Raw genomic sequence first — 14,979 nt, 5'->3', positions numbered from 1 at the left:
AGGAAAAAGAGAAGGAAGATCTAGCAACAAAGGAGGTGGGTCAGAGCTACCAAGTTACCCAGGTCCAGGAAGGAGATTTTGATCCAGCTCTAGAACTCTGACAAATCTATCCTGATGCATTGTGGGACCTGCAACACTGATTTCAATGGGTAGAAATTAGGACTACAAAAACCACACTCTTTTGGGACCTGTTCATTTGCTAGAGAGCAAGAAGAACTAACACTCAAGGTTGTAGGAAGGACCTGACCCCAAGATGTATCCCTCCTATGTAATTACTTGCTTAATGTAGTTTAAAAAGCACTAGAGTGGGACGTGCTCAGGCATGCCGTGGTAGTTTTGGGAACAGCGTGTGTTACCCATGTGTTAAAAAATAGAATTTATTTTTTAGCGTTGGGGGTGGAGAGTAAGCATGTTCTGCGTTAATCAGTTAGTGTAGCTACACTGCCTCATGCTAATCGATTAGCGCATGAGCCCTTACCACCTACATAATAGGTGGTGGTAAGGACTCATGCGTTAATGGGGAAATTAGCAATGGTCATTTTACCATTGCACTAAAAGTGGCCTCAGTGCACGGGAAAGACCCACACTGGGAGGAGGGGGGGATAGTGCTGGTCATCTTTAGCACTGCTTAGTAAAAGGGCTCCATAGTTTACAAAGAGGGGCATTTTCGACATGATATCTAAGTCCAACTTTGGATTTTTTGCAAAAAAATGTCCAAAATTCAAGTGGGGAATATAGCCATTTCAGAACAGGAAAACATCTATCTCTTTTTCAAAAATGGCTATTTGCTAGATGTTTTTGTGCTCTGTGCTTTCTTATTTTTGGTCCATTTTTGAAAAAAAAAAGTCCAAGTGAAAAACGCACAAAATCAAGCCATTGGGATGTTGGAGGAGCCAGCATTCATAGTAGATTGGCCACACAGCTATCCCAGGAGAGCAATAGGGCACCCTAGAGGGCACTGCAGTGGACGTGACCTTGGGCAACTCATTTAACCCTCCATTGCCCCTGGTACAAAAAAATTAGTTTGTGAGACCCCTAGGGACAGAGAAAGTACCTGTATATAATGTTTACAGCGCCACGTACGTCTAGTAGCACTATAGAAAGTAGTAGTAGTAGTAATGCTCCCAGGTACACATCTCATTGTTGCTTCCCTATCTTTTCTGCTGAGCCCCCAAAACCCACTACCCCCAACTTTACACCACTACAATAGCCCTTTTGTGTGAAAAGGGCATCTATATGTGGGTACAGTGGGTTTCTGGTGAGTTTTGGAGGGCTCACAGTTTCTACCACAAGTGTAACAGGTAGTGGGAGGTATGGGTCAGGGTCCACCTGTCTGCAGTGCACTGCACCCACCACTAGACTACTCCATGGATCTGCATGCTGCTCTACAGGACCTGAGTATAACATCTGAGACTGGCACAGAGGCTAGTAAGTAATGTTTTTCATCACTTTTTGGGGGGGTGGGAGGGGGTTTAGTGACCACTAGGGGAGTAAGGGGAGGTCATCCCTGATTCCTTCCAGTGGTCATCTAGGACACTTTTTGTGGCTTATTTGTTAATAACAATAATAGAAACTTGGGAAAAAAACAAAACCTATAGCTTTCTCATAGAAACGTGAAATAAGCAATAGAAAGCTTTACAAAAATCATAAAATAAAATAAAAATTGTAACCTTTATTACATAATTCAAAAATGTATCAACTAATCAACACATATAATAAAAAGTGCACATATTACCTTCCCTCCAGTGAGTTTAAAACCAAATGTTCATTGTTGATCAGGAAAAGTATATCCTTATAGTCACTCATAAATCTTCTTGATCTCCAAATTCTGTTAAAGTCATCTGCTCTTCATAGCAAGGTAGAAGAATCTCATCCAAAACTACTTCCTCATGGAGTGAAACGCATATAATCCTTTCTACAGAGTACATACAGCCCAAGTATTTTCAGCCCGACACAAAATTGAGTTTTCCCACCATGGCATCTTCAGGAGCTGTTGATCTATATTGTGATAAAGTCACCTCCAGGATAGTTGGGTTAAGGCAGTTTCAGTCTGAAATACAAGTCCCAGAAAGCATTGCAGACAATGAGCCAGAGGGGGAGATGAAGAATCCGGACTGGACTCCTAGCTGCATTCCGGGAAGACATGGGTGTAAGCTGGCAGGTTGTGTGGAGTGGTGGCCACTTGGGGAAAGAGAGATAGGAAACCCTGTGTGCAGGAGCTCATCATTGGTCTCATTAGTTTAATGCTCAACTCAGCTGGTATGGGTGTGGGGAAGCTAATGGAAGGAGAATGATTGGTTGTGGTAGCTGAAGCCAGGGATTGATTAGGCAGGTGGGAAGGAGTCCCAGGAGTTCAGTTCAGGAGAGAGAAGTAGAAGGAGAGAAGCAGTTGCAGGCTGAAAATCCTTGGGCAAGGAGGTCCCTAAAGTACTGAAGCAGGCTGAGATTCCTTGGGTGAGAGGAAGTCCCAAAAGTATTGAATTCACTGGGAAGCTGATGCAGGGGAAAACCCTTGGGTAGAAGGAGTCCCTAAAATATTGAACTCTCCTGAAGGTAAAGAGGATAGAAGGTAGAAACTGCTGCTTGGTGACTGAACTGTGATGATGAACTGAAAGAACTGTTTGTCTTGGGAATTGAATTACTGTTTATTGTGCACTGGATAAAGAGCCCAGACTGGAGCCTGTAAGCATGTATTGAATCCTGGTATGTGCTATGCTGCTATTGGAACTGTGTACTAGAAACCTGCATGGAATAAAAGTTCTTAAGATTGAAGTTACTGGTGGACATCTGTTTCTTCACTGTACCGGGAGCCTGTGGCTGGAGAAGATTGTTCTATCCTTGGCTGCACAAGAGAGGCACCTGGTTACAATATGCACAACATTTACACATTAATTATCTACAAATCAAAGTTCAAATTAAACATTCAAAAATAGAAAAAATTAACATCATAGTATATTTTACCTTACTAGTAACAGCAAGTTATTTTTAGACAGACATAGCTAAGGAATCACAAGCTCCTGCTCAACATATCAGTCAGAAGATGTAAAGCACCAATGCATGCGTGGTAACAGTCTTTTATATAGTAACATAGAGGGGCATAATTGAACAGCACCGGCCATCTATATGGCCGGCGCCGCAAACAGCGGTCCTGAACCGTATTATCGAAAAAGATGGCCGGCCATCTTTCGTTTCGATAATACGGTTCAGGCCGGCCAAATGTCAGAGATGGCCGGGTTTGAGATGGCCGGCATCGGTTTTCACCGATAATAGAAACCGAGGCCGGCTATCTCAAACCCGGCCGAATCCAAGGCATTTGGTCATGGGAGAGGCCAGCATTTGTAGTGCACTGGTCCCCCTGACATGCCAGGACACCAACCGGGCACCCTAGGGGTCACTGCAGTGGGCTTCAAAAATTGCTCCCAGGTGCATACCTCCCTTACCTTGGGTGCTGAGCCCCCAAAATCCCCCACCAAAACCCACTCCCCACAACTGTACACCACTACCATAGCCCTTAGGGGTGAAGGGGGGCACCTACATGTGGGTACAGTAGGTTTGGGGGGGTTTGAAGGGCTCAACACTTACCACCACAAATGTAACAGGTAGGGGGGGGATGGACCTGGGTCCGCCTGGCTGAAGTGCACTGCACCCACTAAAACTGCTCCAGGGACCTGCATACTGCCGTCATGGAGCTGGGTATGACATTTGAGGCTGGCAAAAAAAACATTTTAATTTTTTTTAGGGTGGGAGGGGGTTGTGACCACTGGGGGAGTACGGGGAGGTCATCCCCGATTCCCTCCGGTGGTCATCTGCTCGGTTGGGACACTTTTTTGAGACTTGGTCCTAAAAATAAATGGACCAAGTGAAGCCGGCGAAATGCTCGTCAGAGCCGGCCTTCTTTTTTCCATTATTGGCCGAAACCAGCCATGTCATAACCACGCCCCTGTCCTGCCTTCCATACCCTGCCGAAAAGCTCCCTTCAAATTTGACTGGCCCTGCGACGGAAAGCAGTTGAAGCCGGCGAAAATCGGCTTTTGATTATACTGATTTCGCCGGCTTCTGGAGATAGCCAGCCATCTCCCGATTTGTGTCGGAAGATGGCCGGCCTTCTCATTCGAAAATAAGCAGGTTAGTAACATAGTAGGTGAGGGCAGAAAAAGACCTGTACGGTCCATCCAGTCTGCCCAACAAGATAAACTTATATGCGCTACTTTATATGTATACCTGACCTTGATTTGTATCTACCATTTTCAGGGCACAGACCGTAGAAGTCTGCCCAGTACTAGCCCCGCCTCCCAACCACCGGAAGGATGGGCTCCACCTTAAAAAGGGTGGGACCAGGCTGCTGGCATCGGCATTTAAAAGGAGATAGAGCAGCTTTTAAACTAGAAACAGGGGGAAGGCCGACAATCGCTCAAAAGCGCATGGTTCGGGATGAAGTATCTTTCAAAGATATCACCAAAACAGGGAAGACAGGGTATCCTGATAGTGAGGTTGCAAAAAAGACCATAGTAGATCAGGTGTCCTTAAATAAAAATAAACACACAAAAGATTGCAAATGAATACTGTCAAGTACTGAGCATGATGTAAATAGGAACAACAAACATAGTTTAAAATGTCTATATGTGAATGCCAGGAGTCTAAGAAATATGATGGGATAGTTAGAATATATTGCACTAAATTAAAAATTAGATATAATAGGCATCTCTGAGACCTGGTGGAAGGAGGATAACCAGTGGGACACTGTCATACCGGGGTACAAATTATATTGTAGTGATAGGGTGGATCGAATTGGTGGAGGGGTAGCATTGTATATTAACGAGAGCCTTGAATCAAAGAATCAAGGAAATTAGGGACACAAACAAACTGTCACGTCTGTGGCCGTGACCACCCTCAGCCTTACCTTCTTTCTGGGGGTCAGCAGCTCTGCTGGCTTCTGTCTGTGTTTGTGTTTGTCTTGTCTTGTCTCTAGTCTCTGTGCTGATTGCTTCACTAGACCTCACCTGTGTGGGCTATGCCTCTCTAGGGAGCCAGCATCTAAGATGGCTGCCACTGGCTCTGAGCCAGCTTCCAAGATGGCTCCTGCTTGTCTTTCCTGTGGGCTCACTTCCTATGTGTGTCAAGCCTCTCTTTGGGGTCGGTGTACTTCCTGCTTCTGTCCTACTGCTGGTGACTCAGCAGTGAGAGCCTTCATAAGGAAGTGCGGTGCTTGCAGTCAGTGCCTTTGCATAGGTGTATGCTCTTAGGCCAGGTCAGGTTAGAAAGTGTCTGCTGCACTACTGCTTAGCCTTTCTCTGGGTTCCAGCCCAGCTTTGCTCTGTGTCTGTGTCTGTTGTCTTCCTATGGGGGGTTCTTCCCTGCCTCTGCGTGTCTGAGGACTCTGGGTCTTTCCTGGCTTACCCTGTGTTTGGAGGGAAGCCTCTGCTCCTGGCTTACTCTGGGTTTGGGGTGAAGCCTCTGCTCCTGGCTTACTCTGTGTTTGGGGTGAAGCCTCTGTCCTTGTTAGTTCTCTGTCTGCATGTGACGCCTCAGCCTTTGTGAGTTCCCACTTGGTGTGGGGAGCGGCTGTGGCTTCAGACCCTTGGCCTGTTCTTCCTGGTTTACTCTGTTCGCTCTGTTGCCTATCCTGAACCCTGCTTGTGTATCCTGTGTGCATATCCTGAACCCTGTTTGTATATCCTGAGTTTATATCCTGAATCCTGTATCTGTCTAGCTAGTGTGTATTTCCTGGGTGATTATTCCTGTATCCTGTCTCCACCTAGCTAGAGGGTTTACCCTGTGGGTATTCCCGGATCCCCGTTCTGCCAAGTGTGTTTGCTGCCCTAGTCCTTGCTCCTGCTAGCTTCTGTATGCCTTGTGTTCCTTGGTCTGTCTTCTGGGTCTTGCTAGTGGCTGTGCAGCAGCACACTGTCTGTGTCTAGTTCCATGCCCTGTCGCCCTCGTGTATCCCAGACCCAGGGTGGGTCCTCTGGATCTTCAGTTCCTGCCTTATCCTGCAAGTCCTGCCGGCCACCTGCACTTTGGAGCTCAACTCCGGAGGAACGGTGGCTAGGTGCAGGTGAAGCTGTTCCTGTCTCATCTGTTCTAGTTGCCTGCCTTGTACTACTCCAGTCCAGAGTTCCAGTACTGCTCTTCTGTGTTTCCAGTCCCGAGGTGGTCTTGCCTGCCGGTGCCGCTCCTTGGCAGTGGCCCAAGGGCTCACAAACTCCAGTCCTGCCTCGAGGACCTGACAGAATGCCAAGGCCCTCGAGAACGCAACAGAATGCAAAGGCCATGAGTCCGGCAAGATCAGCCATCCAGGTGGGCTTCCTGCCCATAGCTTCGTTCCCTATGGACAATCCGGGTGTAGTTTCTGATTTTGACTTTGACCCGGCAAGATCATCACTCCCGGTGGGCTGCCTGCCCATGAGTTCGTTTCCTGTGGACAATCCGGGTGCAGTTTCTGATTTTGACTCTGATCCTTATGTCAGCCCAGTTTCTTTTTTGGGTCCTTTTATGACGCTTCGCAAGTACCGAGATAAACTTTTGTCTGATCCAGCCCTGAAGGATACTCCTGAAGCAGCAGCTGAAAGAAAGCGTCTCTGGTGGCGTTTGGTCCGCCATAGCCCAGTTTCTGACATGAATCCTGCTATCTCGCTCTGTGAGTACTGCCTCAGACTTCTGGAGGAGCCAGTTCTGCGGGATACTCCTGAAGCTGAGGCCGAAAGAAGACGCCGGGGAATTCCTCCGCTCAGGTCTCCTCAGCAGAGCAGCCTACGGTACCATAGCGGGTTAGTTCCTATTCGGGATTCCAGTCCACCGGCGCTGAGTCCAGTCCGAGGAGAGTTTCAAGCGGAGCCTTCAAATCCTGTTCGAGTGAAGCCGCCAGTTAAGCCTCTGAGTTCAGTCCAAGGGACGGTCTTGACCTGGTCTCTGAGGTCAGGCCGAGTGAGATGTCGGACCAAGCCTCTGATTCCGGCCCAAGTAGTGCCACCACCTAGGCGCCTGAGTCCAGTCCAGGGAGTGCTTCATACTGTGTCCCCGCTTCCAGTTCAAGTAACGCTTCCACTTAAGCCTCCGAGTCCAATCCGAGGGAAGCTTTCGATTGAGCCTCTGATTCCTGCTCGAGTGGTGCTCCGGGCTGAGCCTCCAGTCCTCCTTTAAGTGGCAAGCCCTTTGAAAACTCTGAGTCCAGTCCGAGGGGTGCTTCTGACGGAGTCTCTGAGGCCGGTGCAAGTGGCTCTTCGGGTTGAGCCTCCGGTTCAAGTCCAAGTGACCCGTCCAGTTGAGCCTCTGAGTCCAGTCCGAGGGATACTTCTACCTGGGCCTCCAAGTCCTGTTCGAGTGGCACTCCGGGTTGAGTCTCCGGTTCTTGTCCAAGTGACCCATCCAGCCAAGCCACTGAGTCCAGTTCGAGGGGGGCTTCTAACCAAGCCTCCGGTGCCAGTCCGAAGGGTGGTTCAGGTGGCGCCTCCGCTTCCAGTCCAGATGGCACCTCCTATCAAGCTCCTAAGGCCAGTTCGAGTGGCGCTTCAGATTGAGCCTCAGATTCCTGTCCAAAGGGTGTTTTCTGCCAAGCCTCAGTTAAAGTTCTGTCCCTGCCAGGAGGCAGAGGGTGCCTTGAGTTCCTGTTCCAGTCAAGACTTTTATGCCAGTCCGGGTCCCAGTCTCGGTTCAGCTCCTGTTCAGAGTTCCAGTTCCAGCCAAGATGCGGAGTCTGCTCCAAGTTCCACTTCCAGCCAAGATGCTGAGTCCGTTCCGAGTTCCAGTTCCAGCCAAGATGCGGAGTCCGTTCCAAGTTCCAGTTCCAGCCAAGATGCTGAGGCCGCGCTGAGTTCCAGTTCCAGTCAAGCTCCTGACGCCCGCCCGGGTCCCAGTCCCGGTTTGCTTCCTGAGTTCAGTCTGGATTCCCTCAGAGAAGGGTTCCTTTTGAACTTTTTTCCTCTTGCTGCATCCAAGTTTCTGAGTCTGCCCAGCGGTGATTCGAAGGAGCCTCCGGTTTACAAGCTCTGCTCATGTCTGCCAGTTTAGAACTTCCTTGGGACTTCCAGTCCAGTGATCCATGTCTGGGTTTTGAAACCCATCAGGAGGTTTCACCACAGTTACCCCTGGGCACCTGAAACCCCCATGGGACCGGGAGGGGGGTCTTGAGGAGGAGGTACTGTCACGTCTGTGGCCGTGATCACCCTCAGCCTTACCTTCTTTCTGGGGGTCAGCAGCTCTGCTGGCTTCTGTCTGTGTCTGTGTTTGTCTTGTCTCTAGTCTCTGTGCTGATTGCTTCACTAGACCTCACCTGTGTGGGCTATGCCTCTCTAGGGAGCCAGCATCTAAGATGGCTGCCACCGGCTCTGAGCCAGCTTCCAAGATGGCTCCTGCTTGTCTTTCCTGTGGGCTCACTTCCTATGTGTGTCAAGCCTCTCTTTGGGGTCAGTGTACTTCCTGCTTCTGTCCTACTGCTGGTGACTCAGCAGTGAGAGCCTTCATAAGGAAGTGCAGTGCTTGCAGTCAGTGCCTTTGCATAGGTGTATGCTCTTAGGCCAGGTCAGGTTAGTAAGTGTCTGCTGCGCTACTGCTTAGCCTTTCTCTGGGTTCCAGCCCAGCTTTGCTCTGTGTCTGTGTCTGTTGTCTTCCTATGGGGGGGTTCTTCCCTGCCTCTGCGTGTCTGAGGACTGTGAGTCTTTCCTGGCTTACCCTGTGTTTGGAGGGAAGCCTCTGCTCCTGGCTTACTCTGGATTTGGGGTGAAGCCTCTGTCCGTGTTTGTTCTCTGTCTGCATGTGAAGCCTCAGCCTTTGTGAGTTCCCACTTGGTGTGGGGAGCGGCTGTGGCTTCAGACCCTTGGCCTGTTCTTCCTGGTTTACTCTGTTCGCTCTGTTGCCTATCCTGAACCCTGCTTGTGTATCCTGTGTGCATATCCTGAACCCTGTTTGTATATCCTGAGTTTATATCCTGAATCCTGTATCTGTCTAGCTAGTGTGTATTTCTTGGGTGATTATTCCTGTATCCTGTCTCCACCTAGCTAGAGGGTTTACCCTGTGGGTATTCCCAGATCCCCGTTCTGCCTAGTGTGTTTGCTGCCCTAGTCCTTGCTCCTGCTAGCTTCTGTACGCCTTGTGTTCCTTGGTCTGTCTTCTGGGTCTTGCTAGTGGCTGTGCAGCAGCACACTGTCTGTGTCTAGTTACGTGCCCTGTCACCCTCGTGTATCCCAGACCCAGGGTGGGTCCTCTGGATCTTCAGTTCCTGCCTTATCCTGCAACCCCTGCCGGCCGCCTGCACTTTGGAGCTCAACTCCGGAGGAACGGTGGCTAGGTGCAGGTGAAGCTGTTCCTGTCTCATCTGTTCTAGTTGCCTGCCTTGTACTACTCCAGTCCAGAGTTCCAGTACTGCTCTTCTGTGTTTCCAGTCCCGAGGTGGTCTTGCCTGCCGGTGCTGCTCCTTGGCAGTGGCCGAAGGGCTCATGAACTCCAGTCCTGCCTCGAGGACCTGACAGAATGCCAAGGCCCTTGAGAACACGACACAAACTGGGAACACAATAATAATGGGTGACTTCAATTACCCTGATATTGACTGGGTAAATGTAACATCGGGGCACGCTAGGGAGGTAAAATTCCTTGATGAAATCAAGGACAGCTTTATGGAGCATCTGTTATAGGAGCTGACGAGAGAAGGAAAAATTCTAGACCTAGTTCTTAGTGGAGCACATGATCTACTGCGGGAGGTAATGGTGCTGAGGCCGCTTGATAACAGTGTCATAATATGATCGGATGTGATATTAGCTTTGAAGTAAGTATACATAGGAAATCCAATATGTTAGCGTTTAACTTTAAAAAAGGAGACTATGATAAAATGAGAAGAACGGTGAAAAAAAAAAACTTATAGGAGCGGCTGCGAGGGTAAAAAATTTACATCAAGCGTGGATGCTGTTCAAAAACACCATCCTGGAAGCTCAGGCCGAATATATTCCACGTATTAAAAAAGGAGGACGGAAGACCAAACGACAACCGGCATGGTTAAAAAGTGAGGTGAAGGAAGCTATTAGAGCTAAAAGAAAATCCTTCAGAAAATGGAAGAAAGAACCAACTGAAAATAATAAGAAACAGCATAAGGAATGTCAAGTCAAATACAAAGTGTCGATAAGGAAGGCTAAGAGGGACTTCGAAAAAAAGATTGCGTTGGAGGCCAAAACATATAGTAAAAAATTGTTTAGGTATATTAAAAGCAGGAAGCCTACAAAAGAATCGGTTGGACCGCCAGATGACAGAGGACTAAAAGGGGCGATCAGGGATGACAAAGCTTCCCTGATTAAATGAATTCTTTGCTTCGGTCTTCACCAAGGAAGATTTGGGTGGGATACCGGTGCCAGAAATGGTATTCAAAGCTGGCGAGTTGGAGAAACTTAATGAATTCTCTGTAAACCTGGAGGATGTAATGGGGCAGTTTTACAAACTGAAGAGTAGCAAATCTCCTGGACCGGATGGTATTCATCCCAGAGTACTGATAGAACTGAAAAATGAACTTGCGTAGTTATTGCTTGTAATATGTAATTTATCTTTAAAATCGAGCGTGGTACCGGAAGATTGGAGGGTGGCCAATGTAATGCCGATTTTTTAAAAAAGGTTCCAGAGGAGATCCGGGAAATTATAGACCGGTGAGTCTGACGTCAGTGCCAGGCAAAATGGTAGAGACTATTATAAAGAACAAAATTACAGAGCATATTCAAAAGCATGGATTAATGAGACAAAATCAACATGGATTTAGTGAAGAGAAATCTTGCCTCACCAATCTGCTACATTTCTTTGAAGGGGTGAACAAACATGTGGATAAAGGTGAGCCGGTTGATATTGTGTATCTGGATTTTCAGAAGGCGTTTGACAAAGTACCTCATAAAAGACTCCAGAGGAAATTGGAGAGTCATGGGATAGGAAGTAGTGTTCTATTGTGGATTAAAAACTGGTTAAAAGATAGAAAACAGAGAGTAGGGTTAAATGGTCAGTATTCTCAATGGAGAAGGATAAGAGGCATATTTTCAAAGCACTTTGGGAGGCTAAGTTCCATAGGTTTCTATGGAACTTTGGGAGGCTAAGTGCTTTGAAAATAAGCCTCTTAGTGGGGTTCCCCAGGGGTCTATGCTGGGACCGCTGCTTTTTAACATATCTATAAATGACCTAGAGATGGGAGTAACTAGTGAGGTAATTAAATTTGCATTAAATCGCGGGAGGATTGTAAAAAATTACAAGGGGACCTTACGAGACTGGGAGACTGGGCATCTAAATGGCAGATGACGTTTAATGTGAGCAAGTGCAAAGTGATGCATGTGGGAAAGAGGAACCCGAATTATAGCTACGTCATGCAAGTTTCCATGCTAGGAGTCACAGACCAAGAAAGGGATCTAGGTGTCATTGTTGATAATACGTTGAAACCTTCTGTTCAATGTGCTGCTGCGGCTGAGAAAGCAAATAGAACGTTAGGTATTATTAGGAAAGGAATGGAAAACAAAAATGAGGATGTTATAATGCCTTTGTATCACACCATGGTGTGACCGCACCTCGAATATTATGTTCAATTCTGGTCGCCGTATCTCAAAAAAGATATAGTGGAATTAGAAAAGGTGCAGATAAAGGCAACAAAATGATAAAGGGGATGGGACGACTTCCCTATGAGGAAAGGCTAAAGTGGCTAGGGCTCTTCAGCTTGGAGAAAAGGCGGCTGAGGGGAGATATGATAAAGGTCTATAAAATAATGAGTGGAGTGGAGTGGAATGGGTAGATGTGAAGAGTCTGTTTACGCTTTCCAAAAATGCTAGGACTAGGGGGCATGCGCTGAAACGACAATGTAGTAAATTTAAAACGAATCAGAGAAACGTTTTCTTCACTCAACATGTAATTAAACTCTAGAATTCGTTGCCAGAGAATGTGGCAAAGGTGGTTAGCTTCGTGGAGTTTAAAAAAGGTTTGGACGGCTTCCTAAAGAAAAAGTCCATAGATCATTATTAAATGGACTTGGGGAAAATCCACTATTTCTGGGATAAACAGTATAGAATGTTTTTTTGGGATCTTGCCAGGTATTTGTGACCTGGATTGGCCACTGTTAGAAACAGGATGCTGGGCATGATGGACCTTTGGTCTTTCCCAGTATGGCAATACTTATATGTACGTACATTTAAATTCAACATCAGTGAAACATAGTCGTTTCACTCTTAAAAATTGCCCTAACAGAATTCCATCCCTTAGACATCTGGGATGGTAACTCCAATAGTGAAGAAGAGAATTCCAATCAGTTTGTTTCCTAAAAACTGATGTATTAAAATGGTCATCTTAAAAATGAATAGAAATATCCAAAAAGTTTGTTTATCATGTACTGTCATTTCAAAAATGATGTTGTCATCACATTGATTTAAATACTATAGAAATCCCCTCAAAGTTTATTCTTCAACTAATCATACAAAAAATGTCATCAATAAATCTCCATATGGAAATAAATTTGAAATATATTGACGTATAAACACAATTTATTTTCAAATAAACCCATATATAAACAAGCAATAGTGGGGGCAACAGTTGCCCCCATTGCTACTCCCTTCATTTGTAAATAAAAATGATCCAAAAATTTGAAATAATTATTATCTATCACTGATGTGGCCATTTTTTTCATCAATTCAATTTGTTTAACCGATATCTCAGTCAACAACCGATATTGAGCCAATAGATCTTTAGCTTTTGTTTGTGGACTATTTGTATATATTGCAGAATATTTGTATATAAAGCCTGAACGTCTAATGTAACTGATAATACCTTTGTCTGCTGAGATAGATCCACAGATTCCAAAATCTTAATTAGATGCATAGAATCTGATTGTAATTACAAAACAAAATCACCCAAATAAAAATTTAAATATTGTGAAAGGGGTTCTAATGTCGATTGTCATAATCCTGGCACCTAAATTTTGGTGCAGTAATCACAAAGGGCCCTGTTTACTAAGTCACGTTATAGGTACATTAACCATGTACACGCATTAACAGTGTACGTGCCTTCAATATCCCTATAGGTGCCTACACAGCGCGCACGCTAATTGTAGGTGTGTTAAAAACGCTAATGCACCTTAATATACAGGGCCCAAAAGTCTTTACAGAAAATATTGGTATTAACTCAGGTTTGAATTCTGTGAGCAATAGTACCACTCGTAGAATTCATAATTCACAGTTCACTCACTTTCTTAAAATGCCAAAAAAAATCTGTTTCTGAATGTTTACAAAAGATGTGTGAATGGACATTAGCTAACACTGAAGCCTCAGTGACTCTGCTCACAAGTTCAAACATGTTCTAACTCAACCATTTTTCTGACTTCCCATGTACCCCATGTGTGCATCTGTACTTTTCACAAGATCTTTATAACCAATTTTTAGCATTTTTCACACTTACATTACAGCCTCTTGCAGCACAGTATGATAGCTTTGAATTCAGTTAGCTCCCAATTGTTATTCATAGAATAAAAGTAGACTCTGTGACTCATACATATATATATATATATATATATATATATATATATTTTTTTTTTTTTTTTTAATTAATGTCTAAAAAACAGATCTCACCTTTCAAAAAGAAACCTCTTTGTTTACTTTTAAATAATAAAATCTGTGCATTTCATATTATCCATTCATTCAGATACACTGACAATTGTCTTTTATATTTAAGAAAAGTATTGCAGGCCAGTAACTGAAAAATTGGATTATGCAATAGACAAATAGAATAGAAGAATAGAAGCAGTGTTACTATGGTAAAGTAAAAACACAAATAATTCCCTCTATCTTTAGAAAATTAATTTTATAAAAGATGCTTCAAGGCATGTTGTGCTACTTCTGTACTCAGCACTGCAAGTATGCTTCTACAGACACTTAGCTGAAAAGACATTGCTAATGTGCTAGTGATTAGAGATTTTTAACTAAGGGGCTCATTTTCAAAATAGAAAAACTTCCAAAAAGTGGCACAAAGCAGCAGATGGACTTTTTTGTCCAAAGCGGCCAAATCACTATTTTCAAAACCCGTTTTAAGACATTTTTCTATGCAGTTCAGCTGCAGTATGTCTACATCTCAAGCGGGCATGTTGGGGATGGGATTTTGGCATTCCCAAAACTTTAACTTTTTTTCTACCATAATGGAACAAAGCAAAAACGTTCCAGTGCTAAAAGTTAGAAATTTTGGTCTATTCCTGTTTCAATCAAGTCACAAAAAGTTGCCCTAAATGACCAGATAACTGGATGGATTAAGGTATGCCCCCCTTAATACCCCAGTGGTCACTGACCTTCCCACCCCTCCCACCCCCAAAGATGTGAATGAAACAGTACATAGTGGCTTCTATGACAACTTCAGATGTTATGACCAGTCCTAATAGAACAGAAAGCAGGTCCCTGGAGTAGCCTAGTAGTTGGTGCAGTTGGTGCAGTGAACTGTACTGTTACAGTGGTGATGGAAAGTGAGACTCTTCCAAATCCCACCAAAAACCTATTGGACCCACATATAGGTGATACCTGCAGACATAAGACCTGTCGCTTCTTCCTCTATAACATTAGCAAAATTCACCCTTTCCTCTCTGAGCACACCACTCAAACTCTCCTCCACTCTCTCATTACCTCTTGCCTTGACTACTGCAACCTACTCCTCACTGGCCTCCCACTTAGCCATCTATCCCCCCTTCAGTCCGTTCAGAACTCGGGTGCACGTCTTATCTTCCGCCTGGACTGATATACTCATATCACCCCTCTCCTCAAGTCACTTCACTGGCTTCCGATCAGGTACCACAGACAGTTCAAGCTTCTCCTACTAACCCACAAATGCACTCGATCTGCAGCCCCTCCTTACCTCTCTACCCTCATCTCCCCTTACATTCCTACCCGTAACCTCCGCTCTCAAGACAAATCTCTCCTCTCAGTACCCTTCTCCACCACCGCCAACTCCAGGCTCCGCCCTTTCTGTCTCGCCTCACCCCATGCTTGGAATAAACTCCCTGAG

This window comes from Microcaecilia unicolor, chromosome 4 (genome assembly GCF_901765095.1).
Source record: "Microcaecilia unicolor chromosome 4, aMicUni1.1, whole genome shotgun sequence".
In the NCBI taxonomy this organism is placed as follows: domain Eukaryota; kingdom Metazoa; phylum Chordata; class Amphibia; order Gymnophiona; family Siphonopidae; genus Microcaecilia; species Microcaecilia unicolor.
This window is presented reverse-complemented; position numbering follows the sequence as displayed.